At 35.5% G+C, this 21,108-nt stretch overlaps 1 long non-coding RNA gene across 1 annotated transcript; it reads left to right on the top strand.

Annotated features, from left to right (window-relative positions):
* Positions 1–1,449: 1,449 nt before the first annotated feature.
* LOC134811183 (uncharacterized) lies at positions 1,450–9,753 on the top strand. The gene is made up of 3 exons (XR_010159767.1): positions 1,450–1,535; positions 5,667–5,735; positions 9,734–9,753. It is a non-coding gene; the product is annotated as an uncharacterized LOC134811183 (long non-coding RNA).
* The last annotated feature ends 11,355 nt before the right edge of the window (positions 9,754–21,108 follow it).

The following is a 21,108-nucleotide window of genomic DNA, read 5'->3' as shown; positions in this document are numbered from 1 at the left end:
TCTGAGTAGCACCCCCCTCCGCTGACATAAAGAAGTTTATAACACACCACTTACCAAGATCTGAGTAGCACCCCCCTCCGCTGACATAAAGAAGTTTAACACACCACTTACCAAGATCTGAGTAGCACCCCCCTCCGCTGACATAAAGAAGTTTATAACACACCACTTACCAAGATCTGAGTAGCACCCCCCTCCGCTGAAGAACTGGACATAATCTTCGTCGTCAGCGGCTTTCTTCTCAAACTTTAAACAAGTCTGACTCGACCAGTGCTCCATTGCTTGCTGGATAACGTCCTTCTTGTATCCGGTGATACCAGAACCAAATGTATATGGGATGCGACCTGGGCAAATAGAACCTTGGGAATTTTTACCAAACAGAAATAATTGGGATTGACCGGCAAGGATTTAGTCGGAGAAATGAATTTTATTCTACTTATTCGCACTAACGGAGCGATCTAAGACTTGATCTCATCACTATACCCACCATCAGGCCAGAGTCCGGTAGTGGAGCCCTTCTGTAGCACAGGTTTACCGTCTCTCTGTATGAGTCGCTGTATCCTCGGAGCGATCATGTCCCCTTCAACCAGATCTTGCTCCTCACCCCTCACTCTCACCTGAGGTCAGGGTGTTACTAGGTGTTACTAGGGGTTACTAGGTGTTACTAAGTGTTACTAAGTGTTACTAGGTGTTACTAGGGGTTACTAAGTGTTACTAAGGTGTCAACCAGATCTTGCTCCTCACCCCTCACTCTCACCTTCGTTACATTTCTCTGCTCGTTAACTCTGTTCTCGTTTCGTCCTAGCTTCTGCGGAATTGGACGTGTCACGGCTGGTTGTAAGCTTTTTATTTTTGGCTCAATTCCAAGTTCTGTTGAAGCCTTATTGGCGTGCGACTTACAACTTCGTTATACAAAATACAGCTAGTAATTCTGACTTAGACATTTTTTAAAAACCTGCCCTAGCAACAATCGAAAACGAACCCTGAATCTCTCTGCTGGTTGTACTTCCTCCACTGGGTACAGCACCGAGAGAGGTTTAGTGAGTTGTTCCTCACTAACTGGCTGCTTGCGGAGGGGTTTACTACTCACTGCTACGAGTAACATCAGGAGTAGTATCAATACACTCATTCTCATCTTATACAATCACTCACAGTACTGCTAACACAATAACAATTAATCAAAGATTTAGTTAGCGCGTACAACCAAAGTATTGTTATGATATCATTATGATCATATTCATTATTCATGGTATAATGTTTGTTTGTGTTCATCCAGGAAATTTGGCTGGTTATCTTTTCGGCTAATTGGTACCGAAGCCATCAAATCACTCTTACCTTTCAAAATGATGGACGCAATTTTTTTGTTGACCTCCTTAAGTTAATAATAATAATTCCTATTACATATTCAGAGATTATAATGTCGAAAATACTCCTTAATATATGATTTTACCCAGGTGCTGTGCAATGTGGAGTCTCAGGATATATTTTACGATATCACTGACGCACTTGAGGCGCAGGGTATTGAAACTTTGAACAAGGTTGGTGAAATTATGAATATATATAAAGCGTTTTACCTCCAATTAAAAGATATCATTAAATTCCTCGCACAATTCATCACTTGTCTTACTTTACGTAGAAATTTGTTTAATAAGTATGTTACTTTACGGTCAGCTGTGCGTTTACATCTGGACATTTAATCAGTGTCTGAGGACGCTCTCTTTCAATTCGCACAAGCAGATTGCCGTTTTATATTCATTACTATGAGCGCCGATTATATTATTCGTGGTACACATGCAAAATACACGGTTATTACCATGGTAACTAGTAGTGTAACCATGGTAACTATTCATGCAAAATATGTGAACCGCGCGGCGCTCGCTTAATAAGGAACCCCTGCTTGTGTCGACAGTCGCAGCAATCAATTAATCAGGCTTACATTGATATATTATATGAACGATATTATTCAAGCTGATCTCACAGCTTCTTCTGTCACGTGACACGGCTCACTATATCACCTGATAAGTGATACTATTCACAAATCTCATTAGCCTGATGAGCTACTTTCTGGACTCCTAGGACGGTGTTAATATCTGATAAACGCCGAATGGTGCGTCTCCATTGTGTTCAGTTGTATGCTCCTTTTGTCGCTGAATGTCGATTTGATCACGTGATGCACATATAAGGAGATTGAAAGCTATTCAGGCGATGTATCGTTTATTTCACGCCTTGTGATCAGCAGCTATTATCTTACCTCATTTCAGGCAACAAGTGTCAATTCATCTGTGGGTTAAAATTTGGTTTGTCGCCTATTATGCTTCAGCAAATTATAATACAAAATGGGTTAATCCACCTCTGAATGCTCGCTAAGTGTCCTGTCCCTGGAGACCACCCTTCACCCCTGGGGTAAACCAATCCGACTCTACATGGTTTCGTCATTTAACCTTATCAAAACAGAATCTAGCGTTAATGAGGTCGCTAGTGTAGGAGCAGGGCCCGCTATTTGATTTGGTCCCCTGTGTAATGTACCCGTGAAGGCTTCTTCTTTTCAGTCACGTGAGCTTAACTAGGTCACGTGATATCCTGAACCTTGTTTGATTGGTGGGTTGTCCACTGTCCCCCCCTTTGTGTCACACTCGTCCATGGTTATTCCACTCACAGCGTGTAGTCTATTGTTTGTGCGAGCCGGTTCTTATTTATTTATGGGATTTAGGGAGTTAATACGAACAGTTATTCGGAAAAGGGTGAGTAGTTCATTTAATAACTGTATTATGGGATGCGTGCTGAAATATTCCAATCTTGGCATGTTGTACAGTCCATGTAACATGGCAGGTGTTTAAGGTTGTTACTGGTATGTTAGACGTTCCATCTGTTGTCATTACAACAGCATCTGTTGTCATGACGTTCCATCTGTTGTCATGACAACAGCATCTGTTGTCATGACGTTCCATCTGTTGTCATGACAACAGCATCTGTTGTCATGACGTTCCATCTGTTGTCATGACAACAGCATCTGTTGTCATGACAACAGCATCTGTTGTCATGACGTTCCATCTGTTGTCATGACAACAGCATCTGTTGTCATGACAACAGCATCTGGACTCAATGAAGTTACGTATGTTAAGTGCTAAAACGAATCGTAATATTTTAAAGTTTAATTTATTCACAGACCAGGCTTTACAGTATCGTATGTACTTGATAGTTGAATCTTACTGCTAGTTATTATAGTTACACTACTAGTTACCATAGTTACACTACTAGTTACCATAGTAACTTTACAGTATCGTATGTACTTGATAGTTAAATCTTACTACTAGTTACCATAGTTACACTACTAGTTACCATAGTTACACTACTAGTTACCATAGTAACTTTACAGTATCGTATGTACTTGATAGTTAAATCTTACTACTAGTTACCATAGTTACACTACTAGTTACCATAGTTACACTACTAGTTACCATAGTAACTTTACAGTATCGTATGTACTTGATAGTTAAATCTTACTACTAGTTACCATAGTTACACTACTAGTTACCATAGTTACACTACTAGTTACCATAGTAACTTTACAGTATCGTATGTACTTGATAGTTAAATCTTACTACTAGTTACCATAGTTACACTACTAGTTACCATAGTTACACTACTAGTTACCATAGTAACTTTACAGTATCGTATGTACTTGATAGTTGAATCTTACTGCTAGTTACCATAGTTACACTACTAGTTACCATAGTAACCTTACAGTATCGTATGTACTTGATAGTTGAATCGACTTTTTTCTGGAATTTGCTTGATTCAATTTATTTCGGATTAAACGCCCCACGTCGTCAGAAAATGCGTTTTTAGACTTGATGAAAGTTTCCATCAGTGCATTTCATTTACTCAGGATAAATAAACGTATCCTACTCATTTTCTCAAGGTTTTCAAGGCGCGCTATTTTTAACAAACTTGTCAATGACGTTAGATTGACTTCAGTAACCACAACATATGAACACCCTAAACCTTAGTCGTAAGTTAGGCTAGATTACTTTACTAATCTTGCTAAATGTCCAAACGTCGGCTGCCACCTTCTTGATAAACCGGTTTCCGGGGTCTTACAATCCAGTTCACCTTGTCCGCAAGATCCAGTTCTCTGTTAAATTAGAGAGTGACCCTAACGTAACGGTACATGCTTACTCGAGTAACTTAACAGCACTGTCATATCAGCTGGTCAGATCGTCGCAGTTCTGCTTCTTTTTTATTGTTGCCAACTTAATAATAAAGTATAAACCTGTTCCACTGCACATGTCACGATAATTGAACTAAAATGCAGACTGCTTGCAAAAACTTTAGTGCGGCGATAATTATTAATTAGACACATCATGCTGCCTTGCTCAATTTCAAGTGTAGAGAAACATTCGACAGTTGTATCTTTGACTTTATATGGTGGTTTCAACTCTAGTTCAGTGCTATTTCAATAGTATAGGTCATGTTATTAACATATTATTGCTCCGTACCCATTGCACAGCTAAAATCACGGTTATTCCTGTAGAATTACTACTAGTTACCATGGTTACACTACTAGTTACCATGGTTACTAGAATTTGTGGCTGAAAATAATTACTCGTCGTTAATTAGTCCCTTTCTATTTTTGACAATTTTTCTGTGGTTAATTTTGCTACTCGTGCATACCAACGATACGTTTTACGTGAAATGTTGCCATGGTAACGTTGCCTTCTGTTAATATTCATTACCAACTTTCAATTCGTTTTCCAGTAGCACATACGTCCAGGTTTCGCAGTACGCTTCAAACCAATTTTAAAGTTTGTGGAATCAACTTTTGTATCTTTCGCAGGAACACCGCAGTATTGTATCGCGTCATGACCTCACTTCAACTCAATAATCGTAGTTTTAAAATAGAAGGTGTGCAACTGGCATAACGTGTAACGCCCTACTTTTTGTTGCACCTTACCGCGAAATAATCGTGTATTAAATCACCTTCTACAGAGAGAGAGAGACTCTCTTCCACGCTTTTACTTACTGCGGAGCCTGCCACTTTCCTTTGTTCGAACATCAGAAGTGCTGTAGTTGTACAGTTAGTGCCCAGCTCCGATCTCAACTTATCATCTACCGTTATTATCTACTTGTTTTATGTGCTTTTCTTTTGTTTCGATCAGGTTTTCAACATCCCTTACTTAGCCTTAGCCTGAGGCTGGTAAAACTATAGATGTCTCCATTCCTGTTTCAAATAATGTACTGTTGTTTAAAACTTAGTTGATAGTTCTCTTGTTAAATCCCGACATCTCTTTTTTTTGTGTTGAGTTCTTGCTTTACTGGGTGGCTTTAAAATTTACACATCGTCATCAGTTACCACTAGTTACCATGGTTACTACTAGTTACCATGGTTACTACTAGTTACCACCACGAATAACCTGGTATAATGAAGTATATGATATCATTACAGGCTTGACGCAATTCACTTAGTAATTTAAAATAGTGGCGTAGTTTTTTTCTGGAAATTGTTAATTCAGTTCGAACCATAAAACAAATGCTGGCTATGAAATCACAGTGATGAAATTCGACGATAGGATATAAAAATATGCAATTATCGTCATTCGCGAAACCATGAAACAATGTAACTAATCTATTTTGCTGCATCACTCTATTGATCATACCACACGTTACAGGAAGTGTTGGAAAAAGAAGCAAGCAGTGATGTGATAGAGAAGATAAAACTACAGATAACTGCATACAATGTAAGTACGTTGTAAGTACATTGTACGTTGTAAGTACATTGTACGTTTTAAGTATGTTGTGAGTACATTGTACGTTGTAAGTACATTGTACGTTGTAAGTACATTGTACGTTGTAAGTACGTAAATCCTTACTTGTTAATAAGAAATAATTATTGTTATTAATTAAAGTTTCATATATTATTTTCATTGATATCGTCACCAAGTGACGACATAATTTGGTGATAATCACGATGCAGCTATAATGGATTAATTAGATACCAAGCACCGGGTTACTATAGTAACACTACTAGTTACTATAGTAACACTACTAGTTACCATAGTAACACTACTAGTTACCATAGTAACACTACTAGTTACCATAGTAACACTACTAGTTACCATAGTAACACTACTAGTTACCATAGTTACACTACTAGTTACCATAGTTACACTACTAGTTACCATAGTAACACTACTAGTTACCATAGTAACACTACTAGTTACCATAGTAACACTACTAGTTACCATAGTTACACTACTAGTTACCATAGTTACACTACTAGTTACCATAGTAACACTACTAGTTACCATAGTAACACTACTAGTTACCATAGTAACACTACTAGTTACCATAGTAACACTACTAGTTACCATAGTTACACTACTAGTTACCATAGTAACACTACTAGTTACCATAGTTACACTACTAGTTACCATAGTTACACTACTAGTTACCATAGTAACACTACTAGTTACCATAGTTACACTACTAGTTACCATAGTTACACTACTAGTTACCATAGTTACACTACTAGTTACCATAGTTACACTACTAGTTACCATAGTTACACTACTAGTTACCATAGTTACACTACTAGTTACACTACTAGTTACCATAGTTACACTACTAGTTACCATAGATACCATGCACCGGGTTACTATAGAACACAATCCCCACTTAAAGTGTACGTTGTAGTACAGGTATTAGGGTTTAATAGTGCTTAGTATAGCGTGTCTTTTGTACGTCTGATATCTGCTATTCAAAACGACTTTGCTATATCTTGCTATATCTGGCTATATCTTGCTATATCTTGCTATATCTTGATATATCTTGCTATATCTTGCTATATCTTGCTATATCTTGCTATATCTTGCTATATCTTGCTATATCTTGCTATATCTTGCTACCATGGGGTTTAAAGACACGATACTGGCCATTATTCGGGAAAGGGTAAGTTGTTCATTTAATAAGGAATTTAGTAAGTGTTTAAGCGGGCGTTCTATTTACGTCCCCATTACGTCAGTATTTGCCAGACCCCAGAGGGCAGTATTCGTAAAGGGCAGCTTAACTTACATGCCAAAAAATTGTTCAGTTGGTCGCTAAAACATGTAGTTCTTTATAAAGTACTACATGTTGTGTATAAATACACGGTTTGATTGATTTATATTTAGATTGTTATTGAACAATATGACATTTTTTATTAAATCGACCATTTACGTACCCGTCCACATGTCTTACTTTGTTTGTTGATATCTTTCACTAAATGTGTACTGATCGGTTGAGAGACTGGTAGAAACTTAGGTGGAACCTTGAAACTGGATATACATCTTCACAAGCAATCACGTATGTAAACTTTGAACTAGCTTGTTACTAACATCTCAAACATGAAACACGCCTCTGCTGCAAGATCCGTGGACATGTTATAAAGGCCAATCTACCTGGTTACCTGGTTACCTGGTTACCTGGTTACCTGGTTACCTGGTTACCTGGTTACCTGGTTACCTGGTTACCTGGTTACCTGGTTACCTGGTTACCTGGTTACCTGGTTACCTGGTTACCTGGTCACCTGTTTACCTGGTCACCTGTTTACCTGTTTACCTGGTTACCTTGTTACATGGTTACCTGGTTACATGGTTACCTGGTTACTTGGTTACCTGGTTACCTAGTTACCTGGTTACCTGGTTACATGGTTACCTGGTTACCTGGTTACCTGGTTACTTGGTTACCTGGTTACCTAGTTACCTGGTTACCTGGTTACCTGGTTACCTGGTTACCTGGTTACCTGGTGGACATGTTATAAAGGCCAATCTAGTTTTCAAGTTTCGACCAGTCGTTCTACGGATAAGCACACTTCTTTGAAGGGAGGGAAATTAGTTTCCTTGTTATCCTGATAGTATTGGATGTGATAGTATCATACGTTGTGTGTGTATTTTTCTCGTCCGCAATTTTGTTTTCTTGCACTGTGATTTGCACACTTTACGTTAAAACTTGCTGTGACTATCATTTCTCATTTATAAATTTCTAGTTTCAACCCTGTAACTGTGAGCCACGCTGGACACCCCCTTAACTTCAAATTGCCAGAAAGAAATCTCGTTAGAATTTCCATTTCTCATTGCCAGAATTAATTCATGAAAGAAATTTTCCGAAAAATTTTACCGAACGTCTTTTCTCTACATTCTCTACATTCCCTTTTCGGAGCACCACTTGCTCTTATCTGAGTGTCCGTTATAAATAACTTAAATAAGTTATTAGACCCTGGCTTGAACGACGGGCACAGTCATCAGTGACTAAGGTGATCACATCAGTCTTCCTTTCAAAGTCACAGTGACGTCATAGTGACGACATATCTCGTTAAAGTCCTTTCAAAGTGATATCAGTACCAAAGTAGTGTAAAATATGTCCTCTATGTAACCATAAGACGCCATAATTTAATCAAGCAGTTCCAAATTAAAACAGTTTTACAACACCCTGTTGTCGTAACATTGTCGTGTAACTATGGTAACTAGGTGTATCATAACTATCATAACTATCTTAACTAGACGCTATGATTTCATTATCGCCAATATTCGCTACAAAATTCCTGTGCAATCAGACGAATCACACCTTACTAGACTAAAGGACGCTAAAATAAAATTCTCAATATTATCTCTCTTTTTTAAGTACTTAAGTATTAGACTACTAGGGCTACAAAATTAAAATAAATTAAGGAAAGGACAAATTCACACAGTACTCCCATCTCCGTTCACACTTTACCAACTTGGAAACATCAACAAGTCTCAAGACTGACAAATGCTTATTATTTGCTATTATATGTAGTTATATGCTATTATATGCTATTATATGCTATTATATGCTATTATATGTAGTTATGTGCTCCCTATATACCCTATCTGGTATCCCACCTATGTCAGTAGAACTTAGTGATGTCTTGTCAACAGCACTGTATAACAATATTGATAGTCATTTCCTTGGCATGCTGCGACGATACTGTTTTTTGTCCTTATAACGTACATACTAAAAGTAAAATTGTCTCTTCAGAAAATTCACACACTCCACCAGATTGTTCTTCAGTATCTCCCCGAATATAACTCTTACGTTTTTACATTCCTTCCGTTTGTGTGTACTTCCTCTGAAAGTGGGTGTGTCAGCCCTCAAATGTTACATTGTGTATTCATGATCGTTTGTATTGCATTTTTCGGGGATTAGGACATGATTTGATATAAATAATATTCAATGTTCTGACGCAGGGGTACACTACACCCCTGTTTTGACGTTTTTGTAGCGTAAATTTAGTTCAGTTATTTGTGTCAACACATCATTCTGCCAAGAATTGCGTATTTAAGCTCTTTGATGATTTTGAATTGTATTAATTAGTTGGATTTGTGTCGTAGGTTTTTATTTTTAGTAGTTTTTATTTGTAGCAGCAATGCCTGAGAGATGGTCGACTGTTTTAAGAGCCGTTCGCTTCATACTTTATTCAAAGGTAATCAATATTTTGAATTTATTTTGTAGTGACGTTTTCGTGCACTTTCTCTTTTTAAAACGTCTGTCTTAGTCAAAGTTTCCTGTCTTCCAAGAAAATTTGCTTTGTTACTCTTTGTCATGTTTCGAACAAATAATTTGATTTCATTTTTTACTTATTTCTTTTTAACGGACCGACTTAACAAACAATTTATATTTTCCGTTACAGGAATTTAAGCTCGGCACTTGTCAGGTGTTAACTTGGTATTCGTTCCAGGCACAACTAAAGGCTGAGGACTACTAGTTACCATAGTTACACTACTAGTTACCATAGTTACACTACTAGTTACCATAGTTACACTACTAGTTACCATAGTAACACTACTAGTTACCATAGTTACACTACTAGTTACACTACTAGTTACACTACTAGTTACACTACTAGTTGCCACACTACTAGTTACCATAGTTACACTACTAGTTACCATAGTTACACTACTAGTTACCATAGTTACACTACTAGATACCATAGTTTCACTACTAGTTTCATAGTTACACTACTAGTTACCATAGTTACACTAACCTAGTTACCATAGTTACACTACTAGTTACCATAGTTCACCTACTAGTTACATAGTTAAGTCTAGACCATAGTTACACTACTAGTTACCATAGTTACACTACTAGTTACCATAGTTACACTACTAGTTCCCCTTGGGTTTAATTATGGGTTACCCCCTTTATGGGTTCCATAGTTTACCAAACTATTTTACCATAGTTCCCTTATATTTTTCCATAGTTCCCAATACTATACCTTTTAGTTACACTACTATTTTCCAACCAAATGGGTTACCTTTGTTACCTTTGGTTACCTAGTTAACAAATAGTTCCATAGTTAAACACTAGTTCCCAATATTTTCACTATAGTTCCCTTGTTACACTTGGGTTCCCCCAATTAGTTACACTACTAGTTACCTTAGTTAAAATTTTGGGTTTCCAAAATTACTTTTTTCCTTTAGTTCCCAAATTTTGGTTACCAATTTAAACACTATTTTGTTCCATATTTTCCTACTTGGTTCCCTTAGTTACCTACTTTTTAAAAATTTATTTTAAAACTATTTGTTTTTTTGTTAAGACTATTTTACCACACTATAGTTACCATAGTTCCCATTTCTAGTTTCCTTAGTTACACTATTTAATTTTCCATTTTTACATATATTTCCCCCACTTTTTACACAAATATTTAACCCCCACTATAGTTCCCACCCCTACTAGTTCCCATTTTTTCACTACTATTTAACCAAGGTTAAATACTATTTTCCCATTAACTGTTACCATTTTTCCAACTAGTTCCCATAGTTTCACAAAATTTTTTAAATTTTGGTTCACAAATTTGGGTTACCTTTATTTTTCCAATTTGTTACCATGGGTTACATTATTTGTTCCCTTTGTTACATACTAGTTTTTTTGTTACCCCTATAGTTACCACAAAATTATTTACCATAGTTACACAAATATTTTACCATAGTTACACTACTAGTTACCTTTTAACTATAGTTACCATTTTTTAAAACAAATAGTTACCCCCAAACCCCCAAAATATTTTAAAACCCCCCCCCATCCCCTGGGGTTCCAAATTTTCCCAATTTACTTTTTTTACCAAGTTACACTACTATTTTCCCCATTTATTTTTCCATGGGTTACACTACTGCCCCCCATTTTAAAATAATTGTTACCTTGTTACCTAAAAATTTAAACCTTTGGGTTACCTTTTAGTTACCCACACTACTATTTCCCACACTATAGTTACCTTGTTCACTACTAGTTACCATAGTTTACACTATATTTTCCATATTTTACACTACTTTTTTCCATAGTTACACTACTATTTCCCCTTTGGTTCACAACTAGTTCCCAAATTTTTTCCCATTTATAGTTACCTTATTTAACAAATGTTCCCTTTGTTCACTACTATTTTTCCACACAAAAGTTACCTTAGTTAAAATACTTTTTCCCATAGTTACACTTTAGTTACCAAGTTACACTATAGTTATTTTTAGTTACACTATTTGGTTACCTTTATTTTCACTACTATTTAAACCACACTATTTGTTACCCCCACTATTTGTTACCATAGTTACACTATTTAGGTTACCTTAAAAGTTACAAATAGTTCCCAACATTTCAGTTACCATGTTACATTTTAATAGTTACCATAGTTACATACTAGTTCCCATAGTTCCCTTATAGGTTCCCAAAGGGGTTCTTTCCGGTTACCCACAAATTTTTCCACACTACTTTTTACCATATTTAAAATTTTTGTTACCATAGTTACACTCTTTTTACCTTTGTTTAAAATTACTGGGAAACCATGTTACATTATTTGTTACCCATAGTTACATACTAGTTACCATAGTTACATTTCTAGTTACCATATTTTCCCACTTTTTTTTTTCCAAAATGGGTTACACTACTTTTTCCATAGTTAAATTACTTTTTACCATAGTTAAAATAAAAGTTACCTTAGTTAATTTTCCCTTTTGGCCCCTTATTTAAATACTAGTTCCCCTTTGTTAACTTTTATTTTCCCCCCCTTTTTATTTAAACCTTATTTTCACTATAGTTCCCATATTTTTACACCTTCTATTTTCCATAGTTACCTATTTGTTACCTTTGGTTACCTATATTTTCCATTTCCTTACTATTTAGTTACCATAGTTACACTAAGTTCCCTTAGTTACATATATTTTCCCACATACTATTTTCCAAGTTACATTTCTGGGTTCCCAAAGGGTTCCCACTACTGGTTCCCATATTTAAACACTTTTGTTCCCAAAAAATTTTACCTCCTAGTAACCACCCTACTATTTTTCCAAAATACTATTTACCTTAGTTACCTCCCTAGTTCCCATAGTTACAAAAATATTTTCCCCAAAAATTACTATTTTAAAATATTTTAAACTATTTGGTTCCCAAAGGGACACTTTATTTTCCATAGTTTAAAATTCTTTTTTCCATAGTTACATATGGGTTACCATATTTTTTTAACCCAAAAATAGTTACCATTTTTCCCCTTACTATTTCCCTTTGTTACACTACCTTTTTTTCCTTATTTTTCATACTAGTTACCAAAATATAGTTACCACATTTCTAGTTCCCTTAGTTCACTACTATTTAAACCATATTTACCCCTATTAGTTACCAAAATATATTTTCCCATTTTTTCATTTGGTTCCCTTTGTTACACAAATAGTTCCCATGTTTCACTACTATTTTCCATATTTTCACTACAGTTACCACATTTACTAGTTCCCCCCACTAGTTCCCATGGGGACAATACTTTTTTAAACCATATTTCCCTTTTCTTTTTCCTTAGTTAAAATTTAACAGTTACCATTAGTTACCTACTATTTTCCTTTTAGTTACACAATTTTGTTACCATAGTTACATTACTAGGTTACCATTTTTCCACTACTATTGTTCCCTTTTAGTTAAAACTATTTTTCCACATTTTACTGGGTTCCTTTGTTTTCCACACTAGTTCCCTTATTTTAAAACTACAAATTTTCCCTGTTCCCACTACTAGTTCCCATGGGTTACACTTCTAGTTCCCCACATTTACTAGTTACCACACTTATTTACCATAGTTACACTACTTGTTCCCATAGTTCCCTTACTGGGTACCACCACAAATTTTTCCATGGGGTTAAAATTTAACTAGTTACCATAATTTACACAACTAGTTTACCTTTGTTACAAAACTATTTCCCATATTTTTAAAACTAGGTTCCCATAGAAAACACTACTAGTTAAAAATGTTACATATAGTTACCATTTTTTAGTTACACTACGGTTCCCAACAAAAAGGGTTACCTTTTTTTACATACTAGTTCCCAAATAGTTAAAATACTATTTTCCTTATTTTACCTACTAGTTACCTTGGGTTCCCACTACTATTTTCCCCATTTTTACAAAAATTTTTTCCATGTTAAACTATAGTTACCATTTTAAAATATTTAGAAAACCTTTGTTCCCACTACTTTTTCATTAGTTACCTACAAGTTACCATTTTTTTCACTACTGGGTTTCCTTATTTTACACTACTATTTAAACCTTTATTTTCACATAGTTATTTTTGTTACACATTAGTTACCATAGTTACATTTAAAAGTTATTTTTTAGTTTACTTACTAGTTACCATAGTTACACAAATATTTTAAAACCATAGTTACACTACTATTTTACCATTGTTACACAAATAGTTCCCTAGTTACATTATTTTCCAAATAGAAAACACTACTAGGTCCAATTTTAAAATTTTACTATTTTCCATGGTTACACTCCCTATTTAAAATATTTTACACTACGGGGCCCTTTTTAGTTACATAAATATTTACCATATTTACACAAACCTTGGTTACCTTTGTTAAAACCAAATTGTTACCATAGTTAAAATACTATTTCCCCAATATTTACATTTACTTTTTTCCATAGTTTACATTCTTTTTTTTTTTGTTAACACTACTAGTTACCATAGTTCCCAAAATAGTTACCATAGTTACACTACAGTTCCCCATATTTTAAAATTTATTGTTCCATATTTAACACTACTAGTTACCTAGTTAAAAAATTTTTCCTTAGTTACTTTCTATTTTACCCTTAATTTTCACTACTAGTTCCCCTTTAGTTACCTATTTGTTAAAAATTTTTAACACTACTAGTTCCCTTTGTTACACTACAGTTACCATGGGTTTAAAACTATTTGGTTACCAAGTTAAAATATTTGTTACCTTGGGTTACACTATATTTTCCCATTTTTACACTATATTTTAAAATTAGAAAACCCCTACTGGGTTACCATTTTTTAAATACTATTTAAACCATAGTTACATACTAGTTACCTTGTTACATACTTAGTTACCATATTTTTACACTCCCTTTTTCCACACTATTTTCCGGCAAAAAAAAAGGGGGGCCCTGAGGATGATGGGGAACAGTGATAAAAAACGGGGAAAACAGTATGCCCCAAACCCAGAAAAAAAAAAGAATGGGACGTCAAACGCGGAAACTGCCCCATGGGGAAATTTTTTAAAGCGCGGCCCACTGGACCATGGGGTATTTTTTTGGGGTTTTTCCCAATTTGGGCATTGGGGGTTTTCATTCTTTTTGGTTCTTTTTTTTTTTAAACCTTTTGGGGAGGTGGATTTGGTGTTCTCCTTTTAAAACGGTTGGGAGAAAAGGATAAATTTTGGGGCCCCCTTTTTTTTACAATTTTTTTAACTTTGTTAGTGGGGGTGAATCGTTAAGTCGGGTTTTTTTCCCGGTTTTCTAACCCCGGGCAACTCAAAAATTAGAAAAATAAGTACCCCTTCATTAACTTTTAACAGAAAACCCCCCTTCGTCAAAATTTTAATTTTTAAAAACGAAAACGAAACCCAAAAAATTTGGAACCGGGAAGCGAGTTGGGGGTTTTTTCCGAGGGGGGGAGGGGGGTTATGTTTCGCCCCCCAAGATCGTGGGGGGGGAATGGGGGGGGGGGTTTAACAATTGGCCCAAACGGGCTCAAAATAATGGCCTCAAACCCTTGGGAAAAAATACTTTTTATAATTATACATTTTTCTTTAATCCCATTTTATCCCAAACTTTTAACAGGGGTTTTAATTTTTGTGTTCAATCCAACTTTTAACGGGGGTTTAAAATTTTTATTGTTCAACCCAAACCCTCTAAAAGGGGTTTAATTTTTAGTTTTCCAAATTTAAAACCCCTTAAATGGGTAATTTTAGTGTTCAATCCAACTCTAACAGGGGGAATTTTAGGGGGTTCAACCAACTCAAACATGGGAAATTTTTAGTGTTCAAAAAAACCCTCAAACCCGGGGGGTTTTTTTTAGTTTTTCCAATAAAAATTTAACATGGGAAATTTTTTAATTTGTTAACCCAAACTCAAATCATGGGTTTTTTTTAGTTTTTAAACCCAAAATTTAAACAGGGGTAATTTTTTTTAGTGTTCAAAAACCCTTTAACAATTTTAAAACCCCTTAAAATTTAAAGTTTTTAAGCGGGGAAAATGACAGAAAAGTTGGAGTAAAACACAAAAATTTCCCACGTTAGATTTGGGATTTAAAACAAAATTTTTAGGTTTTTAAATTCCAACTTTAAAGGGGGTAAATTTTTGTGTTCAACCCAAAAATTTTAAACATGGGTAATTTTGTGTTCAAATCCAACTCAAAATTGGGTAATTTTTAGTTTTTAAATCCCCCCCTCAAACATGGGTAATTTTGTTTTTAAATTTCCAATTTTAAACAGGGGTTTAATTTTAGGGTTCAACCCAAAACCTAACAGGGTAATTTTATTTGTTCAACCCAAACCCCAAACGGGGGAAATTTTTAGAGTTCAACCAACTTTTAACATGGGTAATTTTAGATTCCCAACCCAAACCCTTTAACGGGGTTTAATTTTTGGGGTTCAATCCAACTCTAATATGGGTAATTTTGTGTTTCAACCCAATTTAACAGGGGTTTTAATTTTAGTGTTCAACCCATCCTTTTAACCAATTTTTTAATTTTTTAGTGTTAAATTTCCAAAACCTCTAAACATGGGTAATTTTAGTTTTCAACCCAACTCGAACTTGGGTAATTTTAGTGTTCAACCCAAAATTTAAACAGGGGTAATTTTAGTGTTAAAACCCAAACTTTAAACCTGGGAAAATTTTGTTTAAATAAAATCAAAAAATGGGAAAATTTTTTAGTTTTCCCAATCCAACTCAAAACAGGGGTTTAATTTTTTTTGAGTTCAATCCAATTTTAAAACAGGGGTTTTAAATTTTAGTGTTCAACCCAAAACTTTTAAGGGGGGGTTTTAATTTTAGTTTTTCAACCCAAAATTTCAAACGGGGAAAAATTTTTTATTTTTTTCAACCCAAAACTTAAAAATTGGGTAATTTTTTTGTTAAATTCCAACTCTAACAGGGTTTTAATTTTTTTTAGTGCCCCAATAAACTTTAACATGGGTAATTTTAGTTTTTTAAATCCAAACTCTAACAGGGGTAATTTTAGGTTCAACCAAACCTTTTAAACCAGGGGGGTAATTTTTTTTGTTTTTTCCCAAATTTTTAAACGGGGTAAAATTAAAAAGTTTTTCAACCCAACTCAAAACATGGGTAATTTTAGGTTCAATAAAACCCTCTAACGTGGGTTAATTTTGTGTTCAACCCAAACTCTAAAATGGGAATTTTAGTGTTAAATCCAACTTTTAACGTGGGTAATTTTTTAAGTTGTTAAATCCAATTTTCTAACAGGGGGAATTTTAGTGTTCAACCCAAATCTAACAGGGGTTTAATTTTTTTAGTGTTCAATCCAACTCTAAAAATGGGTAATTTTTTTAGTTTTTCAATCCAATTTTTTATAATGGGAAAATTTTAGGGGAAAAATTTCCAACTCTAACAGGGGTTTAATTTTAGTTTAAAAATCCAACTTTAACAAGGGGATTTTAGTTTTTCAACCCAAAATTTTAACATGGAAAATTTTTAGTTTTCCCAACCCAACTTAACGTGGGAAATTTTTAGGGTTAAATCCAACTCAAAAGGGGGGTAATTTTTAGTGTTAAATTTCCAACTCTAACAGGGGTTTAATTTTTTGGTGTTCAACCAATTAACAGGGGAAAATTTTTAGTTTTAACCCAACTTTAAAAAGGGAAATTTTTTAGTGTTAAATTCCAACTCAAATCAGGGGGAAATTTTTAATTTGTTAACCCAAAATTTAAAAGGGGAAATTTTTAGTGTTCAACCCAACTTTTAACAGGGGGAAAATTTTAGTGTTCAATCCAAACTCTAACGGGGGGAAATTTTTTTAGTGTTCAAAAAACCCTTTAACATGGGTAATTTTAGTTTTTAAATTTCCAAATTTTTTTAAACCCATGGGTAATTTTTTAGGGTTAAAATGAAAAAAAACCCAGGGGTTTAATTTTTGTGTTAAAACCCAACTCAACATGGGAAAATTTTTAGTGTTTTTCCCAACCCCTATTAACGTGGGGTTAATTTTGTGTTTCAATCCAACTTTTCTTGGGTAAATTTTAGTTTTTTAAATCCCCCTTTTAACATGGGAAAATTTTAAAAGTTTTTCAATCCAATTTCTAAATGGGTAATTTTAGTTTTCCCACCCAAATTTTTAACTTTGGGTAATTTTAGTGTTCAACCCAACCCTTTTAACAGGGGTTTAATTTTATTTGTTCAACCCAAAACTTTTAACTTGGGTAATTTTTTGTTTTTCAACCCAAAATCTAACAGGGAAATTTTGTTTTCCCAACCCAAACCCTTTTAAACATGGGAAATTTTTAGTTTTTCAACCCAACTTTTAACAGGGGAAATTTTAAAGTGTTAAATCCAAATTTTCTGAAATTTTTCCCCTTTTAAATTTTAATTTCCCAAAGGTAGATTTTTTTCTTTTTACCGCAATTTAGAACCCTTTAACTTTTAAAATTTTTGTTTGCAGAAATTGGGGAAAGGTTAAAGCTTCGGGCCTCGATTTTTTGTTATTTGGCACTCTGTAAAAATTACCCTTTTTTATAACACGGGCCGAGGATGATTTTCATTCTTTTACTGTCAAAGATTAAAGGTTTTTACTTTGATCAGGGTCAAAAATTGCCGGATACCAAAATTTAAATGGAAAGACACTTTTAAAAAGTAAAGGGTTGTGTTTTTCGGGGTTTACTCCCGAATTGAAAAAATATTTTGCCTTTTTAAATTAAAGGGGCCCCCGTTACAAACGATCATGAAATAAAAGGCCTTTTGGTAGTTTTGTAGGGGAATTTATTGGTTTCCACATCGATCGGTAAAGGGGTGTTTTGGTCGTGACCCCGGTGCCTTAAAAAATTTTTCCGACCATGGTTTAAATTTTCCAAATTTTTTGGGGGGTTTATAAGGGGGGGTTTTGAAAAAAAATAAATTTTGTTGGGGGGTTAAAAATTTCCGGTTTTGTTAAAACTCAAAAATAAAATTTTAATTTTCCCCCACATAATTAAATACTCAAAATAATTTGGGGGTTAAAATTAATCTTTAAAATTTTTGGTTGTTGGTTACAAAATCCTAAAAAAATTTTTAATTGTGGGGTTAAAACATCCAAAATATACCATTTCGGTGGGGGGTTAAAAAACCTCTTCAAAACCCTTTATTTTTTTGGGGCCCACCACCCCCAAACTATATTTTGGGGGGTTTCCCCCCCAAAAAACCCAAAAAATTTTTATTTTTTTAGCCCCCCAAAACCACCACCTCCTAAAATTTAAATAAAATTCTTTTGGTTTTTCCCCAAACCACCACCTTTTAAACTCATATCTTCTTTTTGTTTTAAACCACCACACCCCCCCTAAACTCATATCATCTTGTGGGTTCCCCACCACCCCCCCAAAATCTCATTTCTTTGGTAGTTCCCCACCCACCCCAAAAAAAAACCCATATCATCTTTTTAATTCCCCCCCAAACCTCCCCCTTCTAAACTTTTTAATCTTTGTAGTTCCCCCCCCCACCACCTTTTAAACTCATATATTTGTATTTCCCCCCAAAACCCCCGCCTCAAAAAACTATTTTCATTTTTTATTTTCCCCCAAACCCCCCCCCCTAAACCCCCCTATATCATCTTTTGTCCCCCACCCACCCCTTAAACTCATATCTCTTGTATTCCACCACCACCCCTCAAAAAATTCATATATTTTTTATTTCCCCCACCCCCACCTCAAAAAATCATTCATTTTTATTTTAACAACCCACCCCTCAAAAACTCATACATCTTGTATTTCCCCCACCACCCCCTTTTAAAAATTTCATATCATTTGTTTTTTCCCCCCACCCCCATCTAAACCTTTTCCATCTTGAAAGTTCCCCCCCCCCAAAACCCTCTAAACCCCCAATCTAAATTTTTCTTTGTAGTTCCCCACCCACCCCTCAAAAACTTTTATCATCTTGTAGTTCCCCCACACCCCCTTCTAAACCCCATATAATCTTTTTGTTCCAACCCCAAAACCCCCCCCTTTAAAACCTTTCCATTTGTTATTGAACCATTTTAAACCATTCATCTTGTTTTTTCCCACCCCACCCTTTTTTGTGTTCCCCACCACCTCCTCCCCCCTTAAACGCATATAATTTTTTGTATTTCCCCCACCCCACCCCCTAAAAATCATTAATCTTGTGGGCCCACCCCCACCTCAAAAACTCATTAATCTTGTATTTCCACCCCCAAACCGCCTCTAAACTTTCATCTTGTAGTTCCCCCCCAAAAACCCCCTTAAAAAATATTTTTTTTCTTGTAGTTCCCCCCCAACCCCCCTTTTAAAACTTTTATCACCCCTTGTTGTTCCCCACCCCACCCCCTTAAAATAATACCTTCGGGTTATTTCCCACCACCAAAAACCCTAAAACTCATATATCGGGTAATTTTCCTCCACCCCCTCTAAACTCTTTATCATCTTTTTATTTCCCAACCCCCACCACCTCAAAACTCTTATCATCTTTGGTTGGGTTCCCCCCCCCACCACCTCTAAACTCATATATCTTTAGTTCCCCCACCACCACCTCAAAACCCTAAACCCCATCTTGTAGTTCCCCCACCCCCAAACCCACCTTTAAAAAAAATATTTCTTTTTATTTTCCCCCCACCACCCCCTCAAAACTCATATCTTCTTGTAAGTTCCACCCCACCCCCTAAAAACTAAATATCTCTTGTAGTTCCCCCCCCAAATCCCTTTCTAAACTCTTATCATTTTTTTGGTTCCCCCACCACCACCCCCTAAACTCATATCATTTGTATTTTTCCACCCCCACCCCTCTAAACTAATATCATCGGGAGTTCCCCCACACCCCCTAAACATATATTTTTGTTGGTTCCACACCCCAACCCTCCTAAACCCCTTTAACCCCCAAAATTTTGTTTGTTCCCACCCCCCTCTAAACTCATATAAACCCTTTTTATTTTCCTCCCCCAACCACCCTAAACTCAATCTTTTTGGGTTTTTTCCCAACCACCCCCCTTTTTAAATTTTTAATCTTCTTGATTTCCCCCACCACCACCCCCCAAAACTTTTTCCATTTTTGGGGGTTCCCCCACCACCACCTTTTAAACTCAAAATCATCTTGTAGTTCCCCCACCACCCACCTTTAGACCCCAATATCTTGTATTTTCCATTCCTCCCCCCCCGCCTCCCTAAAAACTCATATCATCTTTTTATTTTCCCACCCCCCACCCAAAATCATTCTTCTTTTTTTGGGGCCCACCACCCCCCGCCTTTTTTATAATCTTTATTCCAAAACCCCACCCCATAAACCTTATTTTTATTTCCCAACCCCACCCCCTCAAAACCCTTTTTTCATCTTGTTAGTTCCCCCACCCCCAATTTCAAAACCATATAATTTTTTAAGTTCCACCACCCCTCAAAAACTCTATTTTCTTGTAGTTCCACCACCACCCCCCTTTAAAAAATATTCATCTTTTTGTTCCCCCACCACCCCCTTCAAAAATCATTCATTTTTTCCCCCCCCACCACCTCAAAAATCATTTTCATATTTTTTATTTTCCCCCACCACCACCTTTTTAAATTCCTTTTCATTTTGAAATTTTTCCCCCTCCCACCCCCTCTAAAATCATATCATTTTTTGGGTTACCCAAAA

Source organism: Bolinopsis microptera, chromosome 2 (genome assembly GCF_026151205.1).
Source record: "Bolinopsis microptera isolate Bmic1 chromosome 2, MBARI_Bmic_1.0, whole genome shotgun sequence".
In the NCBI taxonomy this organism is placed as follows: domain Eukaryota; kingdom Metazoa; phylum Ctenophora; class Tentaculata; order Lobata; family Bolinopsidae; genus Bolinopsis; species Bolinopsis microptera.
The sequence above is the reverse complement of the archived record's forward strand: the minus strand, read 5'-3'. Positions and strand labels throughout refer to the sequence as shown.